Source organism: Fukomys damarensis, unplaced genomic scaffold (genome assembly GCF_012274545.1).
Source record: "Fukomys damarensis isolate Sample0158 unplaced genomic scaffold, DMR_v1.0_HiC HiC_scaffold_39, whole genome shotgun sequence".
Taxonomy (NCBI): domain Eukaryota; kingdom Metazoa; phylum Chordata; class Mammalia; order Rodentia; family Bathyergidae; genus Fukomys; species Fukomys damarensis.
In genome coordinates this window covers 81,368,308-81,392,539 of record NW_022900951.1, presented here as the reverse complement: position 1 = coordinate 81,392,539, position 24,232 = coordinate 81,368,308, and the positions used below count along the sequence as shown (strand labels likewise).

Genomic DNA, 24,232 nt, shown 5'->3' with positions numbered 1-24,232 from the left:
CACCCTCCCTGCCTCCCTCTCTTTCAGGCTGGCCCTGAATTTACTAAGCAGCCCAGGCTGGCTTCAAATTCATGGTGATCCTTCTACCTCAGCCTCTGGAGTGCTGGGATTAAAGGCATGCGCCACCATGCCCAGTTTGTCTTTCTTCTTTAGCTACTTTACAGACATTGGCTTACAGAATGACTTGAACTTGCTGTCCTTTTTTCTCAATTTCCCAAGTGCAGAGATTATAAATGTATGCTATCATGTCCAGCTAGAGGTCTGGTTTTCATGTAGTGCAGTATGTGTACAAGAATATGCAAAAATGGGGCACCTAAGCAAACATGTAAGACTTTCGCTGTCATCAGTTTGCATATTGGAAAATTCAATATTTAGCAGTCTAAATTAAATGAATATAAGCAACAAGTAAAGTAAGCGAGTATTTTCTATGATCTTAGCTATAGAATTAATTAGGAATAGCATTTTTAGTTCCTCTTTCAAGTTCCACAGCATTGGAGAAAACCATAAAACTGGGTAGATTGATCTCACTATGAATACATGACCATAAATTTCATATGGCACACAATATTGCCCAGGGATATTTCTATACCCTGGTATGTTTATTTTTTCAATTTGAAAAAGTATCTCATATCTTCTCCACTGGCACAAATCAACTGCACTGGCTCATTTGCCTGCACGTCTCTCCTGTCCCTACCTCACGCACTCCATGTACAGATGAACTTTTACTATATTCTCTGCCTTCTGTTGCTAAAACGGATAATGCGTTCCTTAGCCAATTAGAGAGCTCATGTACCTGTCTCAAGACATCACTCTTACGTTTCATTTTCTTCATCCTGTAACCAACGCCTTCTCTCTATGAGATCATTCCTTTTAGCATTTAAGGTATTCTAATACCTATGGTTTTGATAACACACAAGCATATTTTTCCTAAGTACCATATAGCCCTCCAGTCTGTGCTCCATTTCTCCCTTTCTTCTCTAAGCAAATACTGAAGGAGTTGTCACGTTCACGGTTTGTACTTTCTCACGCACATTTTCCCCTCATCCCACTTCTGCTGCCACCGCTTCACAAGAGTCATCAATGATTTCTATGTTTCTAAAATGCAAAATTATTCCACTGTCTTCATTTTACTTGAGGTCTCAACACTTTACCTTAGTTGATCACTTCTTTCTTATAATGACACTTTCTATATTTGTCTTCTGTGTTATCAGTCCTTTTTTTTTTAACCTGTATATCAGCAGATAGCCCTTCTCTGTATCATTTGTTGAATTCCTTTTTTTTTTGTTTACCTCTTTATGATATCATTCCCGTGAACTCATCTTTGGCCTTCTTTTCTCCGCTGGATAATGGTCTTTTCTTACAGGTTATATATACATCTACATGCCTATTATTCTTGAATTCACATCTCCAGCTCTGATCTCTCCCCAAAATTCAGTGTCATATGTTCAATTGCCTACTTCACACATTCACTTGGATATTTAGTATCTCAAATTTAATGCCTCCAAAACAGAATTTTAACTTTTGCCCCAATGAGAAATGCCCCTCCTTTTTACCTCACTAAATTAGTCTACGACACACAATTACTCAAGCAAACTATCTATCTTTTCTTTCTTTGAAGATAAGTTTTTTCTTTTTTCTTCATCCTCTTAAGTCCAAATGATAAAGCAAAAATCAACCTTACCTACCAAAATGTCATAAATCATAGATTGTCCTACTATGTCCACTGTTACCACCTAAGTCCAAACCACCATTATTGTGTTGTTTAACAAGAATCCTTTAATTATTCATCCTGCTTTCAGTATTGCCTTCTTTAGATTCTTTTCCCACACAACAATCACGGTGATCTTCAAAATCAGGAAAAATTTCTCCTCTTGCTCTTTTGCTTTAGAAGAGAAATTTCCCCAACAGAAATCTAACATGAGACACAAATGTGAGCCACATACATAAATGTAGACATTTTACTAGCCACATTTTAAATGTATAAGCAGGTAAATTTACTAATATTGTTTAATCAAATATATTGAAAATATTTCCATTTCAATATGTAGCCCATTATTAGATAATTATTAGATATTTAAATTCTTCTTCATACTAATTCTTGATATATCTTATGTTAGACTATTTACATTCTAAAGTGCTCTACAGCCTCCTGTGAATGAACAATGAATAATGGACAGTCAGAACTTTTAAGAGATTCCCTTCACACTTTGTGTAAAATCTGTAAGTCCACAAAACTACATATGAATTGACTCCTGCCTGCCTCATCTCCTTCTACTCTTTTCTCTTCCTCCTATGATTCAGTTATGATGACTTACTTGTCCTTCTAACCTGTGAAGTTCTTTTTTTTTTTTTCTAGCTGTCTTAAATCTCTTACCCTTGATGTTATACCTTCTTGGGATGTTCGTCCCCCCAGTAGTTGTTTGAATCTTATAAATTTATGTCTTACTTTAGTGTTTCACATTTCCAAAGGAAATCCTCTAGTTTTTTCTCTGTTTCATTTTGAATATTTGTCAGTACCTGATATTTCTTATTATTTGCTGTCCCTCTCCTTCAACTAGCTGTTTGAACTCAAAACCCTAATTTGCTTTATTAGCCCCTTTATTCTTATCACCAAGAATAGTATGTGGCATGGTAAGTACTCAGTAAGTATTTGCTGAATAAATGCATTTAGAGCAAAAAAATTCTTTGTGTATGTAGGTCTACTTAAGAAACAAGCCTCTGGCTTTGGCATGACTGTGGGCTACCACAGGTGCTAGAATCAAAGAAGGTGTGATCAATTAATGTGAAAATAGTAACAACTTTCATTCTTTCCACAGCTAATTTCTAATTTTATTGCAAGTTTCAGCTTAACTATTAGTTCCTCATGGAAACATCTTCCGATGTGATAGACTATTTTGTCCATGCTGTATATATTACTCATCAAACCTTTAATTAATGTTACATAATTGTAGACTATTTTCTCCTTGAGGGCAGAGGTTGTATTGGTCTTTTTATCTCTTTATCTAAAACAGTGTCTGCCAGGCAGCAAGATTTCAAGTGTTTGATTGAATTAAAATTAATTGACTCATGTTGGCATTCAGGTTTGTAAGCTTGAACTTCAATATAAACTTGTTAAATGAATATAAATTCTGATTGTGAAGAAAATTTGAATCTGTTATACTTGGGGAATGATTCTATGATAGGAGAAAAATAAATGCCTAATAATTTGCACTGCACAGGAGCATAATTTTCTCTTCTTTTATTATCCCAAATTAAGAATCTGATAGTTAGACATTTCATTTCAGAACATCTGAATAGGTTCAAGCCAATAAAATGACCATTTATGCGAGTGGTTGGGCAGCTATGACTATACTTAAAATAGTGCCGTATTGGAACCCTACAAGTCACTAGGGAAATGGTAAAATCATGACATCCTAGGTAGAGAGATAAGAGGGAATGAAAGCCAGTTTATGCATCCCAAAACAGTAATCCTCTATCACACAAAGGATTTAGCTCTTTCAGAATGAAAGGAGACTAGCTCTGACAGCTGTCAACATGTAGAAAAGTAGAACTTTCTGTACCTATAGTTAAGATAAATTGGAGCCTGTGACTTCATTCTTGAGACTATGTGAACTTCATCACCAACGTGGCAGGAAGAAACTAAGAGAAGGCAACAAAACTCACTCGATAAAAAGGGCTTTACTTACTGTCTTGATCATTTTTGATTTATTAGTTACAGAGACCACATTTAAAAAAACAAACTCATGTTTCTGAGTATAACTGTACTTACTCTAGGCATGAGAAGTCATATTATTTTGCCATGAATAAGGCAGAGGCTGCTCCAATAGATAAAACCGTATGTTATTCCTTCTCTTTTTATTTCCTGTTTTCTTTTTTGCTGATCATTATCACTTATTAGATTTAAATTTATTGCACTATTTTCTTTTCATCAGTACATGTTAATATGTTACATTTAACACATATTGATTTATCACTTTCTATTTGCCAAATAATTTTCTAGGCACTCAGGATATGATAGTGAGAAAAACAGAAAAAAGTCTCAGCCTTTATAGAGTTTAGAATCTAGTAAAAACAGAAAGTTTAATTAAATGAAACAATTAATATAGCATAACATAAAAGTTATAAAGAAGAATTAAGCAAAATAAGAAGACAGAAAATGATCATGGGGGTTTATCAGTCAGCTTTTTGTTACTTTAACAAATACATAAAATAATCATCTTATAAAATGGAGAGGTTTACTTTGGCTCAAAGATTTTAGAAGTTTCATTCCACGGTTGTCTGGTTCCATTGCTATGGTTCTGTGGTAAGGCAGGATGTGTGGCAGGAATGCATGGTGGCACAAAGCCGCTCACCTTATGGATGGGAAGAGGAAGGGGTTGGGTGCCAACCAGCTTCTTCAGGGCTTGGCCCCAGTGACTGGAAGACTTCTTACTTGGCTCCACCTCGTCAAGGTTCTCTTACCTCCCATTAGCAGCACATTCTTAATGCATGCATCTTTAGGTTTCAAATTAAAAAAAACATGGGGGCAAATAGAGATTATTTTAGATGAGCTGGTCAAAGAACGGATCTCTGAGGAGGTAGCACTGGAGAAGAGCTACGAATAGAATGAAGAAGCAAGCAAGGAAAAGAGCGAGGGCAGGGTGAATTAGACAGAAGAAATAGAAGTACTAGTGTTGACATTTTGTTCAAAGCTAAAGCTTTGAAGGATTTAGGACAATTACCAGTAGCTTCCACAGTCCTCTTCTGTTTGGGACTCAAATATTCAGGCTTTTGTTGTGCTACTCTAGAATGTGGTGCCAGGGAAAGTCCTGTGCATCTGGCAACCCAGAAAGCTGACTGTTTCCTGCTGCTCACTTTATTCTTGCCAGTCTCCTGCTGTATAAAGCACTGGAAATATACAGATGAAAAGCCCTGAGTCATCCCTCAAGAACTTCACATTTTTTCCCCTCTGGCAGATAGGCCTGGAAATACCCTTTACTCATGTTTTTTTGTCTAAAATTCTCAGAGCAATCTAGCTAGAAACATTCCAGTCTCCATCTTCAAGCCCCATTCCGCTCTTCTTAGAGTAGAAGTACATAATTCTGGATTCTTGGTTTGGTAATCAACTGAATATATTTTACCCATTGAGACAAACTGAAATGTATTTTGAAGGGTAAATTTTGCGAGTCTTTTGTGCTTTCAGTTTACATTCTTACTGGGGTATAATTTATAAAGAGTGAATGAATAGACCTTATGTATATAGTTCAATAAGTTTTTCAAATGTATGAACCTGTACATTCAATATCACGGTCAAAGAACATGATAGTAAATCATTCTAGAAAGTTCTTTTACACCCTTTCTAGTTGACCTTTCTTTAGCTGTCACCAGTGTTCTGATATTTTTTTTCTCCACAGTTTAGTTTTTCCTATTCTTAAAATTTATATAAATGGATTCCTATAGTATGTACATGCCTATATTTGATTTCTTTCACTCATCATTACTTATGTGAAATTAATCCATGTTGTATGCATCAGAAATTTATTTAATTACTGAGTGGTGATTTCTGCATAAATAAACCACTATCCATTCTTAGAAAGTTGGATTGTCTTCAATTTGAGCTATTATAAATAAAGCAGCTATGAATATTTATGAATAAGTTGTGCTGTGGTCACATGTTTTAATTTGTCTTCAGTAATTATCGAGAGATGGATATAGGATCACAAAGTAGGAAGGGATTAGGAGTATTAGTGTACGACACATTTTGGCTCTTAAGCCAATTTACTTGTTGGAAATGGTAATAAAACTCTTCTGGGTGCTGAGATCCCTCACTCCATTTCAGTGAAACACTACATAAGAAAATATAGCCCAGTGGTTAAGAGCAACAACTCTGGACCCTGACTGTTCATATCTTGGCTCTATTACTTAACAGCTGTGACATTGTTCTTGGATCTTTGATTACTTACATCTGCAATATATCTTTCTCAATGTGTTGTATAGTGAGAGTTCAATAAGATATTTTCCATGAAGGTAGTTAGTATGGTGCCTGACATTACTTTAAGATTCAATAAATGTTGAATTAGGGATGGGAGGAATTAAGTCCTGTCTACCCTTCCTTGAAAGATTATATAACATCAAAATGAAAAGCAATCATATACAAAAAAGTATGCAACTAAAGTACAGTGAAAGACTAAAAGATGAGCTTAATATTTAAGAAAATATAGCTGACTCTTCTTCAAATAACAAAAGACAGATGAGCTGCTTGTTTTTGTTTTCCAGACAATGCCTTCTGCAACAGCATACTTCCTTGTTTGACAATACTGGCATGAACACACAAGCTTCATATATTCTTACTTCTTGCAAGTTAATTCTTGACATCCATAGGGGGTTCCAGGATTAATAGCTAAACTTGCAGAATATTAATAGGACAATTTTATTAGAGACAATATAGTTGCATAAAGACAAGTACAAGACACATTTTTGACCTTGCAATTGCTAATTTATATGTTTTACTTATCAATTTCCCACCCCTCTCTACTGAATACAGTTTTGGGCAGTGAGCATTGGGCAATGAAAAAAAAAAACAAACAAATATGTTAATATCAAGGGGACCTTCTTTTCAAGAGACTTTGCTCCATTTGAAATGTCAAGGCAACCAGCAGTTAGATTTGCTAAATGCGGAAAAATGCCAGGCTACAATTATAAAAAGATAATGATGACTTTTAATAATTTGTATTAGTACATGTTTGCAGTACATAATGATTACATTTATCAAGGGGATTTAGCACATGTGTGTAATATGTCTTAATTCTTTTATTTTCATCCCTTACCCCTCTCTTTCTTCTTTGCTCCTTTCAACTCTTGGTCCCTTTCCTATTTGAAAAATCTTTATTTTCACCATTTTCCCCTCCATTCTTTTTCTCTATCCCCCTTCCTCCCCTTCTCTCCATCTACCTCCATCTCTTATTCCCCCATGCTTTTTAAAAAGATCTCCCTATTTATCAATCTTCTATTTATTTATGTATATTTTTTCCATTTTTGTTGTTGTTAAAACAAAGTCACACTCTGTAGCTCAGGCTGGCCTTGAGACCCACTAGGTAGCCCAGGCTGGCCTCAAACTCATGGTGATCCTCCTGCTATGGCCTCCTGAGTGCTATGATTACAGGCGTGCACCATAACACCCAAGTGGAGTTTCTCATATGACAAACCATGAGATATTTTTAACTTGTGTGTCTGACTTATTTTACTTAACATTATAATCTCAAATTACATGCATTTACCTATGAATCCCTCGTTTATTTTTCTTTATGGCACGATAGAACTCCATTGTGTACAAATGCCACATTTTCTTTATGTAGTCATCTGTTGATGGACATATAGGGCAATTCCAATATTTAGTTATTATGAATTGTACTGATATGAATACGGGTATGCATGTATCCCTCTAATATTAGTACTTTAACTCTTTTGGTAAGATATCTAGAAAGGCAATAGCCATGTCAAATCATGACTAGATTTTACTTTCAAAGGAAATTGTGATCACTGAAGTAGCTGAGGACTGTAACTCGAGAGAAACTGAAATTCTAAAATTCACAACTAAATATTCCTTGCTCTTCATCAAATTATATTATCAAACATAATTGCTTGCTCTGGGAGTGGCCTAATATTGGTATAATGTTAAACTAATTTTAAGGGGGAATCAAAAGATTGCTCAGATTTTTGTGGCCTTTTTTCCATTCTTGGCATGGAATGAATAGAGAAGGCTCAAAGAGGACATTAAATTCCTCATTATCTCTAACGGCATGGCTAGTGATATGAGAAATGAAGATCCTGTCTCTAACAAAGCCACAAGGCCATGTCAGAAGCCAATTTTTAGTTGATGTCATCCAGTTGTTAACCTTGGTACCTCCCTTGCTACAGCGTGCAGCCATAATCTATAGATGTATCTGTGACTGCTATGCCTTTTACCTACTATGTTCTCCTAAATGTCCCATACTCCTAATGAACTAGCAAGTACTCAAATTTCCAGAGGAGTACAAGGCTCAAATTAAATACCTCTGTATTCCACAAATGTGTAGGCCAGCTGTGTGGGCTTATTTTCCTTGTCAATTACTAAGCGGGTTAAATACACTTCTCAGTATACCTCTCCTGTACTCGTCTCTATTGCTTACCTTTATTATAGTTTTTAGCACACAGGTGTCAGTTTGATTATTTTATACAATGCAAATCTGATTATGTTACACTCTCTTCAGTATCCTTCAGTGGTTCCCTGCAGTTTCCAAGTAACATTCAGACTGTACTATATAGCCTACAAATGCCCTTTGCAAGCTGACACTTGCTACCTTTCTAGCATCTCCTATCATCTCTTCCCATCCATCCACAGTTTTAGCTAAACTTGCATCCTTATGGCTTCTTTGAGAAGCCATGCTTACCTTCCTCAGTGTCTTAGTTCATGTTTTGTTTTGCTACTTCTGATGCGCCTTCATCCATCTGGCCAATTCTCGTGATTTTGAAGATTCAACACCAAGCACACATCCTTTTAAGATTATTTTGGCTTTTTGACATACGACCAACAATTTGCAATTATACAAAATACATGCATTCTTTTACTCTCCCTCTGCCCCTACTTAATTTTTTTGTCATAAACCTTAAAGCTTTTGTAATTATGGACTTTCTTAGTTGTGTTCTCTAGTGTACTCTGAGCTCATGGTAGTAAGGATCCTATCACATCGATTTCTGTATTCTCCAGAGCCTGTTCTACTGCCTGACTCAAAGTGGTTGCTCAATAATTGTTGGATTGAATTATATAATAAAAGGAGGGGGAAATCCTTGAAATTCTGATTGATGGATTCATTTATTTGAATTCCTAATAGCTATAACTTTTCCTTTCAGACTTTAATGTGAACACCATCTGAACACTTTAGCCCCAATTCATTATCACTGCTGAAGAGCCCTTCTGAATCCCTACATGTTGGAAGGCAAACTGCACATAGTCTGTTTATCCTTTTAAGGCTTACTTACCTTTTATGTCTGTTTTGGTTACTGTCTCAATTTCCTTTTGTGGTCGGACTCTAACACTTGCTTTCTTTGGCTCATGTGTGTCTCTCCTCTGAATTTTCCTTTGAGGAACTCATGCAACTTTTCTGGTCCATTGATTACTGATTCTTACGCATGCACAACGTGAAATCTTCCTTTGCCCAGGTTTCTTAATAACTTAGGTATGCTGATACATTAAACCTCTGCAAATAATCAGTAAAGCATTGAATCTGACCAAAAACAGAACATCTAGAGACTTACATTATTCCAAGAAGGGAGTAATATAAGAAGGTAGATGAGTAGTGAACATTCTCAGTACTCACTGTACCCCAGTGGCATCATTTTCTCAGATGTCCGGAGAAACTATTCTAATGTCCCCTAGTGGTAACCTAAATTTCTGGCCAATTTTCATTTTTTCAATCACCTGCTGTTATTTACCATTGAGCTTCACAACAGTTAGTAAGGACAAATATTCTTATTAAAGTATTTCTTCTCTAATATGCTCTCCATAATCTATTGGGATAGGTTGGCATCCTTACAGTAATCACAATTCTTATAAAACAATGTCCTTAAATATCTTAAATATCTTCAGGAGTCAATTGCATCTGGAATTGCAGCTGTTGACCTTTAAATATAATTTTGGAATTCAAGTCTTTCAACTGCTACTGACCTCAAAGAATATGTCAAATAATATATTTGCCTCACTGAATAATAATTTGCAATGTGCTGTAAAGGTCTTCCTTTACTCTTGGGCCATTGCTGTTTTAATGCTTTTTGAAGTCTTCAATATAATTTCAATATATTTTTATAATCCTTAAGTTACCTTATGTGTTTTTCAAGATCATAAGATTGTATCTTATGATTTTCTGTGAAGATTATCACATTATTGATACTTTTTCTTTTCCTATGCCTTATAAAGAAAAAGAAGCCTGAATGCGGGTATGTTTCCCTGTCACTGGACACTAATATGTTGCGTCACAAATAATGCAACCATTCTTAAAACTTCATTCCCCAATCCCATCCCAACGTGGGTAAGTGATGTGTAAAAAACAAAAGTGATAGAGTTTGATTTGCATGATACAAATAAGAAAGAGCACTCCATTGCCCAAGCAAAATATTAATATTTTCTGTGATTTTTAAAACTACAAAAAGAAAGACAGGACTCCAGATTGTTGTTTGCTGATGATCCCCTTTACATGGAGAAGTCTTTAAAACTTGCTGTTATGAAGACATACACATACTGACCCCGATTTTTTGCACCAATAACATAGATTTTGGACACACAGGAAAAATAATTCACTTCTGACTGATTAGATAACATTTAATTGCCTAGTAAACAAAACAAATGTGACCAAGAGACAGCATATATCATGGTTAACAGTAAAATTATTTCTATTTTGAAAAAAACAAGGAATGGAAAATTTGCTACCTGAAACATGAAGCAGAATAGAAGACTATAAGCAATGTGTATAGGTTCTTTTTTCTTTAACCACAAAATTTATTTTACCCATTAAGTTTATTGGTACATTTAAAGCAAACAATACAGTTACATTTATTACTGGGATCTTCTACCTTTACATGATATATCTTGGTTCTTTTTTTCTCCCCACACTCCTGCCCTCTCAAAGTCTTTGTAAATAGGGAAGAGTGAAGGGGGTGAAGGGAGTGCTTATAAAGGTTCTTTAAAATCAAAAGGAGGACATGAGAATACAAAAAGTATGGCAGTAGAATCTGATGCTACTCACAATAAAATGAAGAGAAACACTTTCATGATGTAATGCGTTTCAATAATTGGTCTGACGAAGTGAAATAGGAAGAAAAGGGCTAAAGGTGTAGGGGACATGGGAAAGGTAGGGGATAGGAAATAAGGGAAAATAAAAAAAAAATGAGAAAATGAAAAAATGGAAATAAAGTATTTGTAAATAGAAAAGGGTGGAGGGGGTGAATGGAGGGCAGGGGTATGGGGAAAAAATGAGAGCCAAGACCTGTCATGTAAAGGTACAAGATCCCAATGATGAATGTAACTGTACTGTATACCTAAAATGTACCAATAAACTCAATGATAAAAAAAAATTTGGTCTGAGATGACTTGAGAGAGATAGTGAAAGCTAATTTTAGAGCTTACATTTGAAATCAAGAGAAGAGAGATGATATTCAAATAAGAACAATTCTGCAGTAAGAGAATGTGAATGTCTATTCATTTTTCCTTCCTAATCTTCACGTATTGCCAGCATTTTACAGTGAGACATATCATATAAGTATAAAGAACAGGAATGATATCTGTCCAAGGAGAATATGCTGTCTAATTGAATAAAAGATGCCACAGATGAGTATAAAATTGACTCAGGAAACCAAGAGTATGTTCAACACTATGCTTTTTCACTCTCTTCCACATACTGCTTATTCCAAGCAAGATGTACACTTAATTTTGAGTGGGTCTCCCAGTTATGATGGCAGATTGGCCCAATCCCATTGATTCTTTGAGACTATACATGCAGATTCATCAGTTAAAAGGCCACAGTATTGAGAGTATAATTCTGTTGCAGTATTAGGTACCAAAGTTATAGTAAGACTGGCAATTACTATGTTTTATTTCCTTTCAGGGTTTAAGATATATACCCAAGTATACCTACATTGAATTAAACACAAAAGAATAAATAGAGGAAATGAATTCTTACACTACCTTTGTTAAAGGGTATTAGACATTTTGGAGGAGAGTACATATATTCTGTCTACCAGCTCCTCACTGTGTCGCTATGACTGTGATGAGATACCCAACCTACTCTCATAACTGGGAGATCACCTCAAATATAAGTGTGCTGGCTTGTGAGAGTAAGTAATATGTGACAGAAAGTAAAGAGCTATATATTGAACATATTCTTACTTTTCTGAGTCACCTTTTCATTAATCTGAGGCATTTTTTGACAATATCTTCTCTTTGGATAGGCATTGTAGCACTTGCCTCGCCAATTATACAGGAAAAGAATAAGACTACAGTAATAAATTGAAATATGGGTCACTTTATGAATTCTCATTTTGTTGTTAGTTCTGGACAATCTTCTTTATTATCTTAAATATGTGCAAATAGTATCAGAAGTTCCCTTATGTGATGTAGATTTTGTTTGTATATAAGAAAAGTATATGTCCATAATTAGTGAAAGTTTATACACAAAACTGAAAAGAAAGGGTAATTTTTCTTAATCAGTGATTTTGTTGGACATAGTTTCCAGAAGATCTCTGGAGGCATTTTAGTATCTGTGGAGAATATCTTTTTAAATCTAAAAAGGTTGTAGAAGCAAAAGAAAATTTAAAACAGCATTATTTAAAGCAGCAATATTGATACAGTAACTTCTCAATCAGACTTAGCTGAGTGAGATTAGACAGCATGTGCTAACAAAAGCCTGCATTTTTCATGCATTTCTGTCAATGATACCATAATAAAATGAAGTCAAGTTTCTGTGAAATCAGGCTTTGATACATATAGAAACAAATTACTTCATCCAGTTCTGTGTGAACAATTAACATTACGTTGAGACTACAGTGTCCCATAATTCATTTATACATAAAAAGGAATGAGCTTCTAACTTTAAACTACCCTCAAATTATTAGAGTTTAGTGAGCAGGTAGAAAATTTAACCTTGTCCAAATAAGTCAACCTCTAAATTGCTACGTAAGCATGTTGGAGATAGCCGTCAATTTGAAAGTGGTTTATAGGGCTGGGAATTTAGCTCAGTGGTTCCACTGCTTGACTCACAAGTACAAGTTCCTTAGTTTGATTTCCGGTACCATAAATTTTTTTTTAAAGTTTATAAAGACTGAAAGATGACAAAAAGTACTGAATCGATATGACAGTGATGATAAAAATCACTAAGATATATATCCCTGTAGGAAATGTCTCTGTATCAAAACAGATGGCTAGTGATCATGGGAAAACCACAAATTTTAATTATTTGCTTTAGGAAATTAAAGACTTAAAACAATAGAGATTACTTGTCCAAACCTTTAAAATCAGAGCTTCATGGATGCTGGCAAAGTTGTTATCACTATGTTTTTGGTTTGCAAGATTAAACTAAAGCATTTAGAAAGAAAAGCATTTAAAAGTTCTATTAATGATCTTCAAAATTTGTCAGACAGGCTGAGGGGTTGTGCTACGATAAGATACCTGTCGCCTGAGGACAAACACATCATGGAGATAATGAATGATTCACTGAGACGCATACACACACCTCATACCCATTTGTATTTGCTGGCACAAAGCAGCTGAGAGCTGCTCTGGGTAATTCAGTAGGGACCACCAGGTCCCCAGGCACCCTGTTTGGGATGAAGCTACACTGCCCAAGGGTAAAATAAACAGTGCTTAAAATTTTACATTTAGGCCTGAATTTGCTAAAGGGCACAAAGCAAAGGGAAAATCTTACTGTTTAAATAGGGAACAGGTCCATAGTTGGGAGTGTCATAGCTCTACTCATTGCAGAATAGACTTTATGTGTTTCCATCCTTAAAAGTTCTTTTTTTGGCATTATTTTTGGTTTTCCTCAAAGCCTTCTAAAAGAAATGAGTGTGCAAATTTCAAATAAACAATAATAAACAATTTACTGCCACTCTCCTATCTTACCAATTTACTAGAAGCACAAATTATGTTGAGTCATATTTTTAATAAACCCGTGCTATCTTCTGACCTTTCCAGAAATGGTGTCAACTTGTGTCCCTGAAGCACTTCCTTCCTTTGGAAATGGCCACCCTCTGAGTAACCCTGATTGCTGAGTAAGACATTTTCATGCAGGCTACGGAAATTACTGTCCGGACAGTAAGTGAAGCCCATTTAAAAACGGGATGAATTTCTATCTATTGTGAGATAGGAATGCACAGCAGAACACCATATAAGACAACATGGGCAAAAAAGATTTCTATGGAAATAGTGTAGCTATGGCAAGCAAAATGCATTGCATTGACATTAGTGTCTGTGAGCAGATACTGCCTTTGTTTTTCACACCTTTTCTTTTTCGTTTGTTTTGTTTTGGTACCGGGAATTGAACTCGGTCCTTACACTTGCAAGGCAGGCCACCAAACCGCTGAGCTAAATCCCCAGTCCCTTCACACCTTTTCTTTTTCTTTTTCTTTTTTTGTTTTTTTTGTTTGTGGACCAAACTATTTTTTTAAATTTTAAATTGAATTTACTGGTACATTTTAGGTATACAGTACAGTTACATTCATTACTGGGATCTTGTACCTTTATATGCCAGGTCTTGGTGCAAGGCAGGCCACCAAACCGCTGAGCTAAATCCCCAGTCCCTTCACACCTTTTCTTTTTCTTTTTCTTTTTTTGTTTTTTTTGTTTGTGGACCAAACTATTTTTTTAAATTTTAAATTGAATTTACTGGTACATTTTAGGTATACAGTACAGTTACATTCATTACTGGGATCTTGTACCTTTATATGCCAGGTCTTGGTTCTCTTTTTTTTCCCCTTGTCCCCACCCTGCCTTCACCCCTTCCTCCCCTCCCCACCTTCAAATACTTTAATTCCATTTTTACATTTTCTCATAGTTTTTTCCTTTTCCCTTATTCCCCCTTCCCTATCCTTCTCACTGTCCCTACACCTTTGATCCTTTTCTTCCTATTTCACATTGCTAATTGTCCCATTAGGATCTTGAGTACTATTTTAGTTTTTCACACCAGAGAAACTATTCGGTATTTGCATATGTGTGACTTATTTATTTCACTTAAGAGTATGTGCTCAAAATGTACCCATTTACCTATGAATGAATCTACTTTCTCATTTTTCATGGCTGAGTAGTATTCCGTTTTATAGAGAAAACACATCTTCTTTATCCTTTTCTTAATGCTTTGCCGTAACTAGAAAAATCAGCCACAGTAGGAGAATAAGGAGAGGATTTGCCCATGTACTTGGCACTTAAAAGAAACCATGGAAAGATGAAAAAAGATTGAAGCTGTTTCCACACACGTAATCCCAAGAATTTAATCATGTTAGAGAATCCACAAGAAAGAGTAAATTTTAAAATAACTCTCAGAATGGATGTTTTACTAAGTTAAGTGGCAATTCTGTCTAAATGCATCACAGGCATGACTTTATTATTCATTTTCTTTGTCTAAGCAGTGATTTTTTGTGGAAATTTATATATCATGCACATTAGACGCCAACCCACCTAAAATGCCAAGTATTTCACTCAGATAGTTCAGTCAAACTATCAAGTCCATGTAGAGAAATACACTAGTCAACTGTATTTTCAATTTCTAACTAGTTGTTTCACCTCTACGGACACAGTCCGAAGCTCTTTTCAGCCGACAAATACCTGTATTATTTTAGCATACAGAATTAAAACAAAGTTTAAATTATCAATTACTAAGCATTTATGGAGTACATGATAATAATGGCTAAATGGTATTGGGTGCTTACTGTGTGCCAGACTCTGCTAAGCAATTACCATGATTTATCTCATTAGTGTTTCACATAAGCCTTTAAAATGGCTATATCCTCATCATCATGAGAAGAGAAACTGAGGTTCAGAGAATGGCCAGGTCCTGCAGGAGCAGGCAAGATGGTGAAGCACATCAGAATAAGAATATACAGACTAATATAAGAGCAGTATAACAGAGCCCTCAGTGTGACAAGCACATTCAAAGAAAAGAGTATGGCAACAGGCAGGAAGACCCATATGGTGGAGGTGGAATTTCAGCCCAAAACTTGAAAAACAAATAGTAGTAAGGGAGGAAAATATTGTAAGCAAAGGTGTTAAAGGCAGGGCTGGGGATTTGGCTCAGTGGTTCCACTGCCTGCCTCACAAGCGCAAGGTCCTGTGTTCAATACCTAATACAAAAAAAAAAAAAAGTCAAAGGCAAACAGGTGATACCGATTAATATAAAATTAATAGGTTGGTATAAATTGACAAGACTGGCATTGAGGATGTAATGCCAGCTTTTCATTTTCTTTGCATATCATGAGTTTCTAAGGTATCGAAATACAGATACATAAAATGCTGTCGTCTGTAAAAGTAACACATCTGGATCTCAGGAAAAGACAAATACTTGAAAGCTCCAAAGATATTTGTTAAATGTTTCATTTATTCTGAGAAATGTTTCTTAAGAAAAAAATATTATGTATTATCTTCCTTTTTACTGGCAATGTCAAGGATCCTTCACTTTTTCTGTTCTGACTCTCTTTAATAAATATTGGGAAATCTGTGTAGATAAGATCTTTCTGACAAGAGGAATTAATTACAAACTGACATTTGTGAAGACAGTTACAGGCTGGAATAAAACACTTAAGCATCTACAGCATATGTAATCTCTGTGTGTTATGGGTAATGCATTTACTTAACTTTGTTGGGCCTTTTTAATGTTTCTTTTTATAACTAAAAATTAATATAAGTGACTCTGCTGTTTGATTATTATCTGAACACACATGTATTCTAAAATGGAATAAATAAGCACTGATGCTTTTTTAAATGTACAAATTTAGAAGGTATAATATAGTTATTAATTCAATCTTCTTCAAACATGAAAAGTTAGGTGAATTTGCTTTATAATAGCACATTTTAACTGATATTGTAAGACCTCATCAATGCTCAAATAAATACCACTTATAATGTCTTTATTATCTTATTACTTGTGTTCAGTTTTAGTTTTCTATTTAATCCTTGACCACACATTAAAATAAGACATCACTTTCATATTTCCTTCCTGTTGCTTTCCATTACAAAACAATAAACTCACCTTCAAATATATTTATATTAAGCCATTATTTAGCACGTATTTTAACGTTGCATTTTCATAGTCTGAGAAATGCCTTTGACCTTAATGTAGAATGGGTCTGTAAGTTACGACTGGCATTATTTTACACTACTAGGTTTGAAACAGTAATACTGTAATCCATGTGTCGAAGCCAACCTGATCCACATGATCCAATCTTATGACCCCAGGCCATATACTTCTTTTATCACACTTATCTGAGTCATACACTGCAGTACTTCTACTGTCATTGTCTGACTTACATAATTCAGTACTTGACTCCATATTAAGTAACGTTTCCAGAGCTACCTCAAATGCAAATATCAGGCCTTATTCTACTTTTGTTGTCCTTTCAAATGGCATCTAACGAATTATAGATAGGAATATTTGAGTGAAATAGCAGCCTGTGAAAAAGTTTGTAGCGAGAGTAATGGGATTGCTGTAGGCTATGTTTTCTCAAAAGTATTTTTGTACTTTTTTTCCTTAATTAAATGTTTAGAAAATCTCACATGTGTGATAACTCACTCATAAATTACTCTGGAAAAGACTTAAAGTTCTTCATCTCGGTACTGCAATTAGTCATGTGCAGAGGACTGTAATATTGATTCTGCCCGAAGCAGGCTATGAAGAGTTAACCTCACAATTGGCTTGTTTAGGGAAGCGAGTCTGGCTGAAGCCTGCATGCTGAGGTGAGATTAACTCACATCCAAATTCCATTCCCATAACTAAAACCTTAGGACCAGAAGGACAATGTTCTAATTACAATCATATATTTTGTCTATTAAGTTCCTAATTCAAGAATGCTTTGTCTTGTCCTTTTGAGTCTTGTTTACATTAATTTCCAAAGAACTGCATATAGCTTGCCTTTCCCCAAATTCATTACCAATAAAAGTTAGTGCCTGAGACTGGCCAGGGCCTTGGTCAGTTGTACAGATATTGGTCACCCTAGCACCCAGCTTTCTCTTTCTTAGTTCTGTCTCAGTGTATTTTTTTTCTCAGGACTGCATTGTATACTGGGTAGGTGGTTACCGAATCCTGACTACAGGGGTCTCCAGCAGTCATGGCAGATTTTCTTATGTTGGCTTTAGGTTTTTATCTTTTTTCTTGTTTATTTTATTTTATTAGTACATGTTTGTAATTCATGCAGTTTATTATCATCTTGGGGATTGATTACATGTACACATTACAGCTTTTTTCTATTCCCTTCCCCTTCTCTTTTCCTCCGATTCCTCAATCACCTTTTTCATACCTGTTGATACTATTTGTCTTACCACGTGTTATAGCTTATATTTACATTGATTAGGATTATTAGCTTTCGGTACATGGCATATTTTGATTCCTCTCATTTCCCCTTCCATTCCTCCTTTCCCCTCTCCTTAATCCTGTGTAACATTTCCCTACTGTGTGAAATTTGTCCCCGTCCCTTTCTATCTGTCTTTCTTCATTTTCTTAATTTGTACTTTGCTGCTCTCACATGAAGGATACCATGCAGTATTCAAGCTTATGTGCCTGATTTATTTCATTCAATATTATTTTTCCAAGTGCATCCATTTTTCTACAAATGCCTCAAATTTGTCATCCTTCATAGCTGAGTAGTTTTCCATTATACACAGATATCACATTTTGTTTATTCTATCATCTATTGGTGGGTATACAGACTGCTTCGAAGATTTAGCTATTAAAAACTGTGCTGCTGCTATAAACATTACTATGTGAGTATCTCTGCAGTATGATGGCTTAAACTCTTTGGGGAAAATACCTAGCAGGAGGATAGCTGGGTGGTATGGAATTTCTAATTTGAACTCATTGAGGAATCTCCATAGTGATTTCCAGAATGGTTGTACTAGTTCATAGTCCCATCAACAATGTAAAAGAGTTTCTTTTTTGCCATAAGCATAGCAGAATGTTATTCTTTGATTTCCTAATGATTGCCATTCTTTCCAGAGTAACATGGAATCTGTGTTTTTTAATTTGCATTTTTCTAATGGCCAGAGGTGTTGAACATCTTTTTATATATTTGTTGGCGATTTGTATTCCTTCCTCTATGAAGTGTTTGTTCATTTCTCAAACCCGCTTCTTGACTGGGTCTTTATATTTGGGTGGTTTAATTTTTTTGAGTTTTTTAATATAGTCTGAATAGTAGTCCTCTGTCTATTCAGTCGCTGGCAAAAGTTTTTTCCTATTCTGTAAGTTGTTGCTTTACTGATAGAAGCTTTTGCGGTAAGACATTTTTTAGTTTGATATAATCCCATTTGTTGATTCTTGCTGCTATTTCCTGTGAGACTAAGATTCTATTTAGAAAATCCTTTCCTACTCCTATGACTTCAAATGTTTTACCTATTTTGCCTTCCAGGAGACTTATTGTTTCTGTTATAATGTTTAGATCTTTGATCCATTTGTATTTTAATTTGGTATTCAGTGAATGGCAAGGGTCCAATTTCATTCTTCTACAAACAGATAACGAGTTTTCCCAGCATTGCTTGTGGACTTGAATATCATTTCCCCCACATATGCTTTTAGACCCTTTGTCAGACATCAAATAGTTCAATGGATCTGGGGAGGTTTCTGTATCCTCAGATCTGTTACATCGATCCATGTGTCCATTTTTGTTCTAGTACCACGTCACTTTTATCACTGCCGCTTTGTAGTATAGCTTGAAGTCCGGTATAGCTATGCCATCTGCTTTGCTCTTGTTGCACAAAATTACTCTTGCTATACAGAGTCTCTTCTAGTTTTATATAAGTTTTAAGATTATTTTCTCTAGATCTAAAAAGCATGCTGTTGATATTTTGATTGTGATTATATTTTCATATTTTAAACTAGTTATCTCCCACCTGCTTCCTTAAATTTATCCAAGGTTGAAATCAAATAAATAAAATAACTTTCTGAAATAATAAAAGTAAGAACAGCAAAATCCTGGTTGTTATAATCTTGTCGTTCATCTGAGATGTTATCACAGATGTTTGTGTACCACTTATTAATGTAACTCTAAAAGTCAGTTTACCAGATTGAGCCCTTGTCAAAGAAAATAGCAGTAAAGAGTCTAAAAGTTCCAAAAATTCTACATTGACTCCTATTAAGTGACTTAATTTTAAATTTATAAACAAGGGCCAGGGATTTAGCTCAGTGCTTGCCTCACAAGCACAAGGAACCGAGTTTGATTTCCAGTAAAACAAACAAATAAATAAATTTATAAACAAGTTCAATGATTAAATGGCAAGAGTACTGTGAGTAGAAAGAACGCTCACTAACTTTCTACTTTGGATGACATTGCACTGAAGCAATAGCATATACATTGAAGAAATGCAACCACTGGAGAATGGATGGGGGACAATGATTCTTATACTGCTTCACAGGAGGACAAAATCCATGGCCTATTTGAATCAGGTTCTACAACTGCATCAGGAATAGAGATGCTATATAGTAGGATATTAGAACTGCAGAATAGCTTCCCCTTTCAGTAACAAAATCAAAGCTACTGTGATTAAAAAGGAAATACTGACTTGGAAAGAATAAGATATTGAATAGGGAGGAATTGAAAAGTTAACCAGAAAAACAAAGAATGGCAAGATAATACTATACTCTCATACCACTAATGAAGCCCAGATTTATGAAACCTATTATGCAGAACATATAATGATTCCAAAGATCAAAGATTCATAGTTTTATAACAAATTTGACCTTATCATGGGCTTATAAAATAAATGATGAAGCAACCTATTAGAAGCAGCTTAATGAGTTTGTCTATCATGTTGTTCCCAATGAATGAGGATTAGGATGATAATGTACATATCTCAACCTCATAAATTTCTGAAACACTGGATTTCAGTAGTACTATATAATAGCCAAGAGACATCGAAGCTAAAGATGATAAAAGAAATGCCTCACAAACTTGTACAATTGATGCATCACATGTAAAATAAAAAAATATTTTCCCCAGGGAGACATATGAAAAATGACTGACACTTAAAAGTATCAGTTACAATTCTGGTGAGACTACAATAAAAATGTAAGAGCTTTTATTAAACAAAATAGAATACAACAACATCACCTAAGTACATTACCACATACATGTTTAGTATCTGTTAAGAAAAATGCAGTCAATATCTCTTTACTCTTAGGGTCCAAAGGTGCTAAAGAATATTAGAGTTTAGACTTCCAAGAGACTGAAGCAACTGCTAAATTTTCTATTTGCTTTTAGTTTTACATGCATCCACTTATACTTATCTATAATGTTTCTCTTGGGGCAAGCCTTGAATCTGTAAGCAGAGCCTGATGGACAATTCTGGTTGGAGCTCAAAAGACCAGAATGTTGATAGGAGTACAGACAGTAAAGACCAGGCTTAAGAAATTTGAATTGAAAGCACAGATACCATTGGCAATTGGAATAGAGTCTGTGTGTGTTAAACTATGGAAAAGTTGTGTCTACACTTTGCCCATATCCTAAGACTTTTAAGGAGGCTGAGAGTAAAAGACAGTGGATAAAAAGATTAGGAGGAGGAAATATCTAGGTAGCCCAACATTTAGGCTATGGCACAGGTGCTGCTCACTGCTTTTATACAGTTTTATAATGAGACTCACCAGCAGAAAAATTTGAAAAAATTAAATTTTGGCTCAAAAGGAACCACATGTAAAACTGGACCCAAAGGAGGTATGATTGCTGAAGAGATTAGTACCATTAAAAAGAAACCACATACTTTTACAGGGACAGAAAGAATAATTCCTTGAAGGCATCTCAGATATATGCAGGATCTCACACATTACAGTGTCAAATTTACAAATTATAAAACCTTCATGTGGTAAGAGTGGGACCTCTACTCATGAAGGCTCTGAATTCCCTGGAATTCATTCACTATGATCAGCCATCCAGGCACTAACAGGCTGTTAAAGCCATGGTGTAAGAGGCCTTGACTGCTGCTTCTGCAAACAGCAAATCTTGGTATGTTGCTCATCACACTACTTTTACTAGCATGCAGTCTTACTTATGGGATTAGGGAGGCTTTCAGCCACATATCAAAGAAAGGCCTGGGAAGTTAATGAAGCTCTGGAAATGAGAGCACAGGTGAAGTCCATATCTGAGGAAGTTAGAGATATTAGGAATGGAAAGTTTGCTGAGGAACACTTTACCCTGAGAGTGGACATACCCCAAGAGAAAGGCTATCTGTGCTATGACAAGCAAGACAATATATATCCCTCTATTCCTCTCTTTTGGAATGTTTACTCTATGTCATTATACCTTGGGCTTATATAAGTTCTGAAAGACTTTTTTTTTTTTTACAGAAGTTCACAGGTAAGGGATTGACTTGAGTCTCAGAAGAGACAATGACTTGGACTTTTGAAAAATGCTGGAACTGCTGACACCTTGGGGAAAGAATTATTGTATTTCTGGTTGTGAACAGGATAGCTGATCATGTTAGGCAGAATTGTAAATTTACTATTATTTTTATCCAAAGAGTAATTATGATTAAGAGATATATTTGTGTGTCAAATTTACAAGGGATGAAATGTGATGGTTAAATTTTACTGCCAATTTTACTGGGTTAGGAAATACCTAGGGGGTAGAAAAACACACTTTTTTTTTTTGGTACCGGGGATCGAACTCGGGTCCTTGTGCTTGGAAGGCAGGCCACCGAACCACTGAGATAAATCCCTGGCCCCGAAAAACACACTTTTGAGTGTGTCTGAGTGGGTCATGAAAGTGAGACCTTGGGTAGTTATGTATGACCTTTGGCCCTTTACTCTCTGGCATTATTCCTCTTCTCTGCTTCCTGCAGCCATGATCTAAGCTGATTTCTTCTACCACCCACTTCTTCAATGATGTTCCTACTAATGGCTGAAACCTTTCAAACCATGAGATAAATCAAATCTCTTCTTTAAATTGTGGGTGTCAAATATTATATCCCAGTGATAAAAAAATTCACTTTATGTCTATTCACATTTCTTTTTAAATTACTAATATTGCTCATTGTTCATTTTTTTTCCTCTCTCCTCTGTCTAAAATATATGACCAAGTCTCTTGTACTTTATTAAACTTTTCACAGAAGTGACTTTTGGCTTTGTTGATTCTCTCTACTGTACTTTTTCTGCTTCATTAATTTTTGTGTTCATTTTATTGTCTTTCTACTTTATGTTTTGTGTTCTGATAGCTTTTAGAATTAGACACAGCTCATTCCCCTAAAACTTTTATTTTTGAATATAAATTTGTAATGTTATGAATTTTTAAGCATTAGTTTTCTTGATTTCACAAGTATTCAAATGTAAATTTTATAATTGACAGTATTGTCAAATGTCCAATATTATTTTTTAACCCATGTATATTTATTTACATCTTAAATTTTCTAAAAATTTGCGTTTTAGAAGTAATTCTGTTATTATATCTTAGTTGATAGTAAAGAGTTATGAATAATCTAGAGCATCCTGGTTCCAGTCCTTCTGCCTGAGCAGCCACCAAAGATCACCAATCTTGGCTCTGCACTACTCCATGGTCATGGGCCTCACTGAGGGTCACAAGGTGATTAAGAACATGAACAAACTGAGGCACAGCCACCACCACCATGGGGACTGCATCAAGCACACCGAGTTCATGCAGGACACGATCTGGGAGGTGTGTGGCATTGCCTCCTAAAAGTGACATGCCATGGAGTTACTCAAAGTCTCCAAGGACAAACAGGCCCTCAAGATCATCAAGAAAAGGGTGGCCATGCACATTCGTACCAAGAGGGAGCACGAGGAGCTGAGTAATGGTGCTGGCCACCATGAGGAAGGCAGCTTCTAAGAAGAACTGAGCCCCTCTCTGTGCAGAATAAGTCTGCAGAAAAAAAAGAACGTAAAGTCTCTTTTCTATGGATTGTTTTAGATACACAGGTACTTGTTTTACATCTTAATAAGTGACAAGTTTAATACATAGTCCGTATATTCTTGAGAATAAAATGTATTAGGTGTGAGGATTTCACTAAGTTAAACTACTGTATTGAACTACAAAGTTTTCATATTATAGTCAAAAGTTAGCAAAAGTAGATTTTATGAATCATGAAAATGACCTGAATTCACATTTTAATCTCCATAAGTAGAGGGTTATTAGAAATAGCCATGCTCATTCATTTAAATATTATCTAAGTCTGATTTTAAACCACATAGGCACAAATAAATAAGTTATATAGTCTACAAAAATCTAAAATATTTACTATTTGGCCCTTTATAGAAAAAAAGCGTTTAGATCTGAATTGTCCTCAACTTTCTTGTCTTTAATTCATCAATTACTTTGAATGATACATTCAAATATTCCACCTATGATTTTTGAGGTGTGCATTTCTGCCTATTATATGGCCAATTTTTACTTCATATATTTTGATACTATCTTAGCAGGTAAATACAAATTTAGAATTGCTAGAGCTTGCGAGTGAACTGAATTGATTCTTTTTTTTTTTAGTTATAGAACCTAGAACTTTCACATGGAGCTACATCACTAGCAT

General features: G+C 35.2%; 1 protein-coding gene and 1 pseudogene across 1 annotated transcript in view; one reads left to right on the top strand and one right to left on the bottom strand.

The window, feature by feature from the left end:
• Positions 1–24,232, bottom strand: part of Il1rapl2 (interleukin 1 receptor accessory protein like 2) — a 1,183,927-nt gene that overhangs the window by 761,746 nt on the left and 397,949 nt on the right. The gene's annotated exons all lie outside the window — the stretch shown is intronic.
• Positions 21,291–23,545, top strand: LOC104859210 (annotated as a pseudogene).